The 13,274-nt window shown below is 36.0% G+C and overlaps 1 protein-coding gene across 1 annotated transcript in view; it reads right to left on the minus strand.

Moving 5' to 3' along the window:
• Positions 1-2,615: 2,615 nt before the first annotated feature.
• Positions 2,616-13,274, minus strand: part of LOC308194612 (uncharacterized protein) — a 975,354-nt gene continuing 964,695 nt past the window's right edge. The window contains exons 23-25 of the mRNA XM_080590727.1: positions 6,953-7,074; positions 5,903-6,060; positions 2,616-4,496 (exon numbers count right to left, since the gene is read on the minus strand). The gene's annotated coding sequence lies outside the window, so the exon portion shown is untranslated. The remainder of the gene's footprint in view (positions 4,497-5,902; positions 6,061-6,952; positions 7,075-13,274) is intronic.

Consider the following 13,274-nt stretch of genomic DNA (forward strand, 5'->3'; position numbering starts at 1 on the left):
TGTGACTAAGAACTACCTGGGGGTTCAGTGCAATAAAAATAATGGAAATATTTCTGTTGACTTACTTTGTCTTACACTTGCATTTTGGTTGAAATATGCTCCCAATAATGCCATCAACGTACATTTGGGCTAACACATTTATTTTTTAAATCCTGCATAAAATTAAAATTCACATTAAAAATTATCAAATATATTATAAGATTTTCATTAGACAATAGGTGCTTATATTTTATACAAATTCGCCATTTCTTTTCACTGCCAGCATCTGCTGCCCATACTGGTGTTTCCCACAGCGAAGCCCCATTAATGTGCACTGACATTTCCGCTACTACATCGTATGGCTACTTAATCATGTTCCAACTCAGAGATTCTATGTAATTTCTCCTCGCCCTCCCCTCCCATGGTAGTTAACTCTGATGAAATTCTCATTTGGTACTGAAAATTGAGAAGAGGACTTAACAAATGGTAGCCTAAATACACGTATACTTTATTCTCTAGTACTTTCACTTAGAGCAGCTCGTCTGTAACACGGGGTTCTAACACAACTCTCATTGCTCTGATCCAATTCTGGGTCCATGGGCTGCCAGATTTGGTATTTAAAGATTGTAAGTTTAGTTGACCAAATCTAACCACACATTCACCAAAGTATTATTCCTGAAGGCAAAAGGCTACTTATAATGATATACCTTTTAAAAATGTACCTGTACCTCACAGAACCAGTGTAGGAAACATTTTAAAATCAGATACACCAAAATCAAGAGACACTGTTTATTCACATCTATGATTTAAAGTGAAATCCCATCAGCTGACTTCAAAAATCAAAAGACTTTGCAGTAACAAAGCAGGGCGTTTGGGTAGTCAAGGTCCAGATTACAGGAATTCTACAGAAGGACATCAACCCTCAGTGACACCTGGCTAAGAGTACAGGACACACGCCACAAGAGTGGAACAAAAAAAATGCATTGTCGTCTTGTTTTTAAAACTGATAATAAGCCTTTCCTTTGACTTGTAAAGCATTTTCCAAAGAACTTCCATGGATTTTAATACTTCACTCTGGAAACCATAAATACACTTTTTGAAAAAGACCTCATCCAGATAAATCTTTACTTTCTTTTTTTCCCTAGGCAACTGGACCTGTATACTGCTGTTACAGGCCGTGCTTCAATCAGTTCTATTGTGGACCATGAGGTACTAAACATTAGTATTGGTTTGCAATTAATGAACCTGCAACCCCTCCCCAGCTGTTGGAAGCTGACAGGCAACTGAAATGGCCAGTGCCATGTGGTCAGGAAACCCTTCAGTAGGAGTGGGAAGAGGGACAGTGGACTTGTACAGGAACCTTGGGACTGTCCTGTCTCAGAAGAACTGACTGCTTTGCTGTGGCGGTGGAGCTAAGCAATTCCCTGCATATCCTCACTGCTAATAGCTCATCTGCATTACCAAAAAATAAAAATAAAAATCACATAGAAGTTTGAGTTTTTCTTACCCAGTTTTCACTCAAGGACTGGAAAGACATGAGCAATACATCCCAGCACTGTTAGGCACTCATGAAGGGATGAGCTGCTTTCTAGGACTGCTGCCTCTCTAAAGGCGATAGAAGTCCACATGACTAAATTAAAGTGGATGTGTAACTAGCAGACACATGCAAAATGGGAAATGAGACATCTCCTCTAATTAATTGGCCTGACATCAAATTTATTGCAGAGTCAGACACTAGACTCACTATTCCGTACCAACCACATTTTAACTGTATATCCTAGTATTCAAAAGGCAGAATTAAAATTGGTTATTTTTAAGACAAGTGGTGAATGCATATTGTGAGGAAGAATAAAATCAAAGATTGTCATAGTTCATTATCACCCTAGCTGTCTCCAATTATAACAGGTTAATATATTCTACTTCTATTTAGGGAGTTAATTATTTTTCTAACCCAAAATCTTACAAAACCAACCAAACAAAAAACCCAAACAAACAAAAAACAACAAAAACCAAACACTAAGCCATACACTAAGCAATGCTTTGAGAATAATGACGACACGTTTTGCACCCAAACTTACACAAGTCTATCGTTAACATGGGGCTACTAGGCTCATTTTTTACAAATCCTACTGTTCATTTTTACTGAGGATCAGCTGAGCAGTTTCTGGAATCCGCTCAGCAGAGGGTAGTATACAGAGCTCAGTTCTGCTGGCTCAGATGCTTAATGCTGCTTGTTCTGGGAGTGCAGCAGCACCTTGTACTCTGCCTAGAAAGACCTGTAGCATGGATGCTGTCCCACAGGTACGTCCAAGATTTCAGAAGTCTGGGACTTTAACTCACTCCAAACAGAATTTATACGAAGTGTGGATTTGAAATGTAAGCTGTGAATGGAGTAGTCCTGTATTAAGAGCATATACTATACACCCAGAAAGCACATATTATACAACTAAAGAAAGCATCAGACATCAGTATAAAGCCATTCTTAAAGCTGAAAGTGACTTTAAATACCTGCTTAACACGTAAACAAAAGAGAAAGTAAATCACTGTGTTTTTTGATGTTGTTTGTTTTTGTGTATTCCTTAAGTTTTGCTTCACGATCCAAGTGCAAAAAAGTAAAAAAAACAGATTAGTGTGGCTTTCTACAGAAGAATATATGTGTATTATACATGTTATTTAATAGTGCTGCACAAAAACCTATTTAACTTCAACATATTTAAAAAAAAGTGGTTCTGTACATTTCCCAAAGATTTAGCAAACCATGTGCTCAAGTGAGGTTCCAAAACAATTTCACTGTTTTGCAAAATACACCCTATTTATTGCAAGTATGAAGCACTACAAACAAATCAAACTAAACTACATTTGTCAAATAAATTACAATACACTATTCCTGCATCATGTTTGTTTGCATATTCACTAATTCACAAAACTCAATGAGCAATTCCTCTTCAAGTTATCAGTGGGAAATAGTGAAGCTGAATGACATAATTGTTTAAATCTATGACATTTTTCATCTAAGATTGAAGTCATATTTACCATTTCAGACAATGCTAAATTTTCTGTTTCTTTGTGGTTGGATTTACTATTTACCTCCCTCATGAAAGGGTACATACATATAACGTATATACATATATAATTACATATATAATTATTCTCTCCTCAGTAACTACTTGGAATGTTGTTGCATATTTCCCCCCAAATTTCTACAACTAGGTCATGAAAGTAATTACTCATTTTCCCCAATGTAACAAAAAGGTCTCAGAATGCAGGTCAATCCAAGGAATTTAACACTATTTTTTTTCATTATTTAGGGGAAAAAAGCACACTTTAATATTATCCTATTTTTAGTGTGGTCTTTTCTTTATGTTTTATTTAAAATGTTAATGGAGTGTATCTGCAATTTAGATAATTTATCTTTAAATCACTGTTCCCCAGAATAATGCACTGAGCACTGTAATACACAGGCAAGTCCTCTTAAGGAACATGCATGAATTCTGTTCCCTTCTGAAGCACACTGCAAATGCCCTCTAACAGGGCACAGAAGCATTACATAAATCATCTTATATGAAAAATTAACATGACATCAAATATTTATAAATATTAATGTGTATGTTAATATAACCAAAGCTGTAACAAACAATCATAACCTTGCCAAGTTTCTTAGGACAGGCGCCTCTGATAATGATATCCATTATCTCTGGAGGAACGCACAATTATGAAAGTATACATGGAATGCTATATTGTTATCTGCTTTTAAGTTCATCCATTAAACACTCCACCTCGCATTGGATGTTAACCCTCCTCTTAGCTTTTTGTCAGGTACTAATATTCTGTGTGTTTACACATTCATGTGAATGAAAAATGAACAACTGTTAAATGTATACACTTTCCCTACTTTGTTATCACGTATTTAATTTGATAAAATATACTCATTTACTCCCTGGCAATTAATACCTTATAACACCTCGTATCTACCTACCTACCTATCCCATCTATCCATCCATCCCTCTGTCTGGTAGATAGCTTAGTTCAAATAGGAATTGGTTTATCTCCTTCGGTTTATCATTTGCACATGCTGCATTTATGCTACTATGATTAAAGTTGTGTCAGCATTTACACTAGAAGCTTTAATTTTTGTGGCCTAAAAATTACTCTGTAAAAATTAATTTCACAAAAGCATAAAATAATCACAGTGAGATGCATTCTGCTTTAAATTTCATCAGTGGCCACCAATTGCAAGCAGTTTTGTTTATTATCAATTATCTAACACTGTAGCGATGGGGAAGCTAACACCACAACTGTACCTGCGTTCCTCAGACAGACCCGATGAGAAGTTTTAGCACTCTGCACATATACAAAAGATGTAATATTCCAGGAAACTTCCTTAAGGGTCTAAGTTGCACTTCCAAGGCTAAGCAAAGCTGATTACCATTTGCAATGAGGTCTTCACTTCATTGTTGTGCCTCTTTGGTAATACTCAGACTCAAACCCACATGAAGTCCTTTTCTTGTTACTTATTTCTACAAGATAGGTCATCATAAATACATATTAAGTAAAAAGTCACTGAAATACTGTACACTGTCAACATTCATTATCATTCCAGACAGAAAAAAAAAATCAATATTAACAATTCAACATAATAACATTCTCTCCCTTCAGATTATTATCAGTGCTCTTATTATGCATGAATATAGTGAAGTGCATTTCAAAAGTAGTTTGAGAAGATAAACTTTAAAAAACAGGCTTACCAGCTAGAATATTACTGTTTGTGTTTTACTGAGCAGTCCACCAAAATGCAAAAGACTTGTCCAAACTGAGAACAAAAAGGTGTATAGATCAACCAGGTGGCATCTGGAATAATGGACTGCAGTGAAACTATCTTCCAGTGCCCATCTGTGACAAACAAATTTCCTTAAAGTGCAGTTACTTTTAAAGCTGCGGCTGAGAACGAAGGGATGTTTGCAACTCACATGGCTTGCATATGATAGTTAAAAGTCATTCTAATGGTTCTGCTTAGTTTTAAAATCAGTGTTATTTTTTAAATCTGAAAACATGAGAATTTATGTGATCATGCCAGAAAAGCTAGCGATGTGTAACACAGGAAGTAAAAGATGCTTTTTAAAAACTAGAACCATAGAATGGTTTGGGTTGGAAGGGACCTTAAAGATCATCTAACTACAGCCCCCCTGCCATGGGCAGGGACACCTCCTACCACACGAGGTTGCCCAAAGCCCCATCCAGCCTGGTCTTGAACACCTCCAGGGATGGGGCATCCACAGCTTCCCGGGGCAACCTGTGCCAGTGCCTCACTGCCCTCTGAGTGAAGAATTTATTGCTTATATTTATTGCAAATCTCCCCTCTTTTAGTTTAAAGCCATTACGCCCTGTCCTGTCACTACACTCCCTGAGTTTAGGTTTGGATGAGTCACTTAAGACATATTCTCAACAGATAAAATTGTAATGATTACTCTGATGTTGCAAAAGAAGAAAGCACTTTAAAAAAAGAAAAGAAAAAGATGTTAAAGAAATCCTACGGCTGAAGCACCTCTCCTACAAAGACAGGCTGAGAGAGCGGCCTTCCAGTACATAAAGGGGGCCTTGAGGAAAGCTGGGGAGGGACTCTTTGTCGGGGAGTGCATTGCCTGTACTTTATCACAGTGGGACAGCTGTACTGTTCTTGAAACATCTTAATTCAAATAACCTATGGTGTATTTTTGCTGAAGAGACAACTTGCTTTCTCCACTTAAAAGACAATAAATTGCTGTAATTACTAACAGAAATAATGCAAGGAGCAGAAAAGGATGTGTTTTGTAGAATAAGGAATTAGGATAGGAATGAGGAAAAAAGAGATATAAAACCTAGTAACATTTTCAGCGTTTTCCGTATTAGTGAGGATTACAAACTAGTCAGCAAACATTGTACTTACACATGTAATTATGTTGCTAATTGTGTTCCTTCCCTCAGTGTTAGTGTGGGGAACTCAAGGCAGGAGAGATCATCAGTTGTTGCCTGGAGGGCAATGGGCGCTTCCCTCGTGAGTCCAGAGGCTGCACGTGGACACACAGCAAACTTCTGCTCCAGCTCCTAGAGGCAAGGGCAGGGCTCTATTCCAGCTGATTAGCAACTGTGTCAGCTATCTCTGCTCTCTCGTTTATAATTAATCTTCTAAATTTTAGCTGTTGCATTCCATTAATGCTAGAACTTTGTTAAGCATAAATATATGGTTAAGTAGGGGCTCTGTCTTTTGTATACCCAAAGAACTAAAAATAAGACAATTTAAGTGAGACCAGAGTTGCTCTATGTTCCTTTTCTTGACTACTTCCAGTTTCTTTCTCCTTTTCTCTCTTTGTCACCATTTACTCAAATTGTTCAGGCTCCAGACTTATGAAGGTAACGTCTAGTACTTTCACCCAGAACACAACAATAGTCAGGGTAAGGATACATAACAAGACATTCTGTGAACAGTAACCTTTGCCAAGGCATCCAAAATGGATCCTTGCACTCAGTTCCTGCCATATGACTCATAGAAATCATCTAGATGTGATCGACTGAAGAGCTGACTAATTTTTTCATCATAAAAGTGAGCAGATTGCAGATAAAAGAAACAGTTCAGAGAGAAATATTGAGAAGTTCTTCTCTTGATGTAGAGTTCCTGAAGTTAACAGGGTTTAAATTGAAATACCTTAAAATTAACAAAGATTTTTTTTTTGTTTGATGTATACACTAAGCTCTACAGCATGCCTAAGTTTCTTGGCAGATAGGAATAGAATGAAAAGTCATACAGTATACACAACTTTATCTGACTCTCATTTCATCAACTTTAATGACATTTCAATCCTTTAGATTTGAAATTGCCTTTTTAAAATCTACATCAGATTCAGCACTAAAAGATACAAAAAACTTACATTCATTTGAAAAATATTTAGCACAGCTCTTGTTGACTCAACCCAGGGAATAGCACTGCCCTTTCTCCTACCTCAGAGATGGTGCTTCAGGAACAGCAAAACATCCTGGGGAGAAGATGAGTTTCCAAGCAGCAGTTTCCATCAGCTTGCTAAAGCAGCTAGTAGAGTCCAGATATTAAAGGAAGCAGAAGTACTGGCAAAAAAAAGATGGGAAGCAAGACTGGATCTAAAAAGCAGCATTAATTATGTATAAGAGGAAAATACACACAGGGAAATTTCTTCAGAGCCCCACTATATTGCCTAGTGACAGATTCATTTTTACCAATAGGTCAGGATGCTCCCCTGCCCCAGAAGGTCATAGTTGAAGTTTTCATTGCAATCTGGACAAGTTAAGACAACTATGTCCATATTTCTCCACATTAAGCAAGAATATTAATTCTGGGAACAGGGATAGGTTGTGGCACTTGGAGGGAAAAAAAGGGGGAAAAGAAGAGAGACAATCTCAGCTGTGGTAGAAATAAAGGATGCCTCGTGTGAGGATTGGGGTGAAACTGGAAACGCAGTTCCCAAACTTGAGAATCTTTTGGAGTGCAGCATTTTCAAAGGCTCTCTCAGGCTGCACAAGTGCAATGTTATTGATGGCTGTACACGAAAATCACATACCCCAAAGAACATAAACAGGAATATATGCATTTAAAATTGCTAGAGTAGCTGTATACCTGAAATAATTCTGGGAAAGCAGTGAGGCTAGTGCTCTACATACTGAGTCAAGGGATCATGCTTAGCCTTGCTTTTCTGCTCACTATACTCTGCCTGGGACATTGCAGAAACATGACTTTAAAATCACTTAATATTAAGTACACACCTTTTTTACAGACTTCTTTTACACCAGTTAACTATTTTGCAAACTACAAGTACCAATTGTGATTTGCACAATTCATTGTCATTTACACTGGTGCACACACAGTAAAACGCAAGCATGCTTTTGTCACTTTGTCTGGGACACCACTAATCATTTACATCTCTGCTGTCCAGCCATTTATCCAGACACGAGCTTTAAAAATGGTAGACAAGGAAGGTACATTTAAAGCTTCATTTGTCTAATATTAGAGTGAAATGAAAACAATAGTACTTAAATTAATTTAAAAAATAATATGCTGCTTGTTTTTTTTTTTTTAAACCACATTCTTAAAAAAATTGTTCTGAAAATTTTGCAGCTGTCAAAACTCATGAAAACAGTGTTCTCAGCAGACCTGTAATGCATCAAGAGTTTAGTGTTCTTAGTGTTTTTAATCTCCAAGCAATTTATCAGTGTCTGGAAGAATGAGCCTGATCAGGAGATGAGAAATTCTTTAGATGCTGAAATCCGTTGGGACTGTATCGAGCCTTAATAATCAAAAATAATTCTTTTGGTGGAGGTCCAGAAACAAGGTGGGTCCTGAGTCAGCTATGAATAGCACAGCATATTAGAAGTACTAATTTTTAATACAAAGCAATAAACTGCAGCTTTTCCCTAATCACCCTGACAACCAATTTTCTGTAGATTTAGAGTTGAGATCCCTGGATGAAACCCTGTTGTAATCAGTATAATGACATAGAAACAGAAAAGCTCAATCCTTCTTTTCTCTTAAAGCTCAGCACTTTGAAACGCTGAAGTTGCACACGAAGCACCGGTAATATTTCTCTACAGTTACATCAGATTTAACATTGCTGCACAGGTCAACTCGAAGCAGCACGATGACCATGTACAAGCTTATCATACCAAAGGTCATGCAAAAGTGTCCCTGCACTGAGAGCTGTTTTGTCTCTCCTGTTTATTAATGCCAATCCATCCATACTAATGGATTTAGTTTGTAGGGGGCTGGGGAAAGAACGAACATCACTACAACTCAACTTCCGTTCTTCATTAATATTAATATCATCTTCAACCATAGCATACTGGTATAGTACATGCTAAGAACTTAAAGGACAAAGAGTTCCTCTGCGTAGCAGGCACATGTATTCATTTTTAAGAATCAAATACATTCTGTGATATGTTAATATTCTGCATTATTAACTGTGGCCCTATATGACAACAAAGAACTTTGTTTCAGTAACATCTCTTCAGACTTCATGGTCTGAAAGTGACGACATAAAGTCTAATGTTTATTATATGAAAAAGAAGTTTATTTTAAAAATCACTGGTATATTTAAAACAAAAAGAAAACATATTTAGATATCAGTAATGCAGTTCCTATACTTAAAAAGCTTCCAGTTTATTGTGGGTTCAGTTACACAAATGCCCACAAGAAGTCCCATTAAAAGCAGTGGAAGTATATACATCTGTCAGGAAAATCTGTGCAGATAAGCATCTCAGACTGAATTCTTATTTTTGTAAATCAAGGCAATCTTTGCATTATGCAGTGCTCTGCATTCCTGTCACTAGAGCTAACTAATTGAATTTACAAGCCAAACCCCTTGAATGTTCTCACAGAAATTCCCAAAGCAGGACAGGTAGTTAATCATATAGTCCCCATGAAAAATCTATGGAAATTATGCATTTAAATGCTAGATGTACTTTTGAAAAACAAAAAATAAAACACCTCTTCCATACATGTCAACTGATAAATACAAAAACAGTGATGCTTAGGCATCTCATACACATCGAGAATAAACTCCTAAAGCTACCTCTCCTTACCAAAAAATTAATCTCTGTTTTCTAAGTTCTAGTTATGCTAAAGTGTTCTATTTAACCTAAAAATAACTGGAGCCTACCTGTAGTTTATTATGTAGTTTTCTTATTTGAACTTCATCCTTTATCTGAACATGCTAGATGCTGTATATAAGTTGCTACTTGTTTCACTGTTGCTTGACAATAAATATTCTTATTTAAACTCAAGTTAAACATGCTCAATATTTGATAATATTTGATATTCTCTTATGAGAAAGTCTAAGTTGATGATAATGTCTAGAAATTTTGTTAAAATTATAACAAGTCCATGTATTTTAGAAATTCCTACTGAAAAACAGAAAATAGCAACAACTGAAAGTGGAAAAAAAAAAGAGGAACAGCTTTTAATACCACATACAACAATGCAATATATGTGAAGAATATGAACACTTCTATGAATTAGCATTTCAATGTTTTGTAAACTAAAGTAAAATATGCTTTTCATTATTTTAGTAAAATTAAAGAATGGGTTTACAGCAATATCTTTAAAATTTCATATTGTTCAAGCTTGTTTAGGCATGGCAAATCATTTTAGCATGATGAATGTCTATGCAGACATCAGAGATGCTTATAGATACTGCAATACTTTTTAAATTCAAAGCTAAGAGAAAGAGATACTCTCATTTTTATGTAAGCCATTATTAGAATTTACTCATAAGAAATGTGACATACTATATCCTATTGCTTTAATATAAGCTATATATTAGAAAACATTTTTTCTGTATTATGTGGGATTCACGGGAGCAAAAGCAATTGCATAACACAGTGAAAGTGCAAAGATTTATAGTGTGTATGCCAGTGAGGTTGGAGTGAAAGGTATTTTTTTGACCTACACTTGGACATCCTAAAGTAAAAAGCAGTAAGTTAAAAATTCTCAGGAAATCTCATTAAAATATCTACAAACATCATTTGCAAAATGTTTTGAAAAGCAGTTAACTATTTTTACTCAACAGCCAGGTAAAAAAATTGAGTTTTAGAGCTTGTTACTTTGGTGTTGTAGACCAGCTTTACATCGGTACAGTGCATTGATTTCAGAGGAATTTTCACCAGCGCTGAACTTAACAGAGAGGTGGATAAAGACTGTAAGATACGTGGCATTCGTCACCAAGGGCTAGCCGCTTACAGCTAAAGTGAAGGGAATTAGATTACCTGTTACAGATGCTGGAATTTTAGAAAGCACTTCACAGCCATAACATATAATTCTTTCCTCTTTCTCGTTCGTTAGAAACAACCCCTTGCATTAAGACTGAAAGGAAAAAAAGCACCTCAAAAATGACCATTCTCTTGAATAATTGTTCATGCTTTTATACACTAGCAATTTGAAAGTTACTCTAGGTTTTATCATCTTGTTGGATTGTAATGGGCTTTCAAAGCTGGTTTGTGCTTCCACAGACTTTTATCTTCCATTCTCTTTTGATTGAGAAATTGATGGGGTTTTATCAGTCTAAAGAGGGAAAATATGTACAAGTGTCTCAATTTTAAATGAAGGTGTTTCTGCATTTACAAGAGATAAACCCGTGTTTGTTTTCAGAGGCTTCCCTGAAGCTGGTTTCAAGTTACCCACACATGCCAAAGTATGGTATTTATAAAGGTGGTGGGGTGGTAGTGTGGGTGGCTGGGGGTGTGTGAACACCAGCATCAAAACTAGGTGTTCTTTGCTACACAGATGAACTATCATTATTTCTTTCAAATATCTATAATACCTATGACACTTTACAATTAAGAAACTTCAATGGGAAAATACTAAAGTATCAAATATTTGAAAAAAAATAAATGCATTTTTTTCCTTTGAAAGAGCCTTACTGTTAAACTAATCTTCAGAGTTAAGAACTATTGGAATGAATTTTAGAAGCTCGCCTTTTACGGAAGCCAAACTGACATAATTTCTTGATTCTGATCTTGATGTAAGCAATAAACAATCAATGATATCCTTTCTTTCAGGTAGTCAAGCACTTAAAAATACTAAATGCGAGTGGACAGGACTCCTCATTTTGTAAAAGAATTATTTCTTTGATGATAGCAAAAAAGTTTTGCTTGTGTACTCAATTTTTTCTTCCAGCAAGCAGTTAGAAACAAATGTGTGACACTATTTCTAGCTGTAATGCAACTATTTTTCTAAAGACTGGGGATAAAAAAACATTCTTAATATGAAGTAAAAGACAAAATTTCATATGGGATCCATCCAGTTCCGAACACTGCTGAAATGCCATCTTCATATCTTATTACAGTCACTCTATCACCTCTTTTTGCCAGATCTGTCTCCTCCACCACCATTAGTGACTTCCCTTAAACGTTTGTGTTAGGTGGCAAGGGTGACTTCTGTTCTGTGCTGACATTGACACTTCTCATGAAAAGGTATTCAGATGGTGGTTCTGTACTCTGGTTGGCCAAAGCATTGACTGTCATCCTACATGGAATCCTTGTGATTTTATTCATGTCCAGAAAACAAAACTAAAAAATCTATAAAACCAGAAAGCGTCCGAACTGCAAACATTTCTGCTGTTCACTACCCAGATATTTTTTTCCTGATATACTCCCCTCTGCTGCCGGAAGTGAGAATGCTACTGTGTGTAAGATGGTACCTGACTACCAAATCACATTTCTCATAGATACTCAAAGTTCTGCCTGTTGTTTTCACATACAAATTACTATGTCATAAGCTGAAACCCCACAAAGTTTCCTTAACCACTGTCATTTCCATAAGCCTTGAAACTGCAAGAGGGATTGTAGGAAACTTGCCAGTTATACTAGTAAAGTATTTTTATCCCTTTAAATTAACACCAAAAAAGTATTTGAAAGATTATTCCACTGAGGTGACATAAAAACTCCAAAAACATTATATCTTACTATACAATCTAGGCATTTAAGGTGATCTTTGTGGAGTAGAAAAATGGTACATGACCCAGTGATATACCTTTTGCGATCTTAAGGCATATCATCATACCTACAATACATGTCTATGGACATATACACATTACTTGCTACTTTAGCCTCCCCAGCTTTTTCCCTAAAAACTCTGTATAAGAGGAGAAAAGAGCAGGGAAACATACATTTTTATCTGTGCATTCTAGTTGGTACAATAGTGATTTTTTAAGTTACAAAAATGAAGGATATAAACAAGCACCAACACAAAACTCTCCTCATCATTGCGCAAAACTATTCGGAATATTGCACCTGAGTAAATAATTCAGCCTTTGATCCTGTTCATTGGCTTTTCATCTGATGCACGATAAACCTGTCAACTGCGATGCATCTAAGAAAATACTATCACGTGTATTCAGTAGAACAGGACAAACTGAAATGAACAGTTTTAGATAATTTAATTATGTTTTAGGTTTTCTAATATAATTCAGTAAGTATGTGAACTTTTAACTTGCGTTAACTCAATTTCCTCATGCTTTCATTTACCATTTGTTGGAGACATTACAGTGATTAGCCAAAGCCCTTCCAGCTCTTAATGTTCTCAATAAATTCTGGTTTAAATTGACTGTCACTTTCTCACTATAATAAAGTAGGTATTTGACATCTCAGAAGGAACTGGGCTACTGCCTATTACATTTTCTTGAAGAAAATTTTTCTGGTTCCACAACATCAACAAAAATACAGTTATAATAAAGATTGCAATGAGCAGCCACAGTAGGCAAGTGGGCCAAACAAGTACATTCTCAGACAGTTTCACAATT

The sequence above is a fragment of the Anser brachyrhynchus genome (genome assembly GCF_964034855.1).
Source record: "Anser brachyrhynchus genome assembly, chromosome: 4".
Lineage (NCBI taxonomy): Eukaryota > Metazoa > Chordata > Aves > Anseriformes > Anatidae > Anser > Anser brachyrhynchus.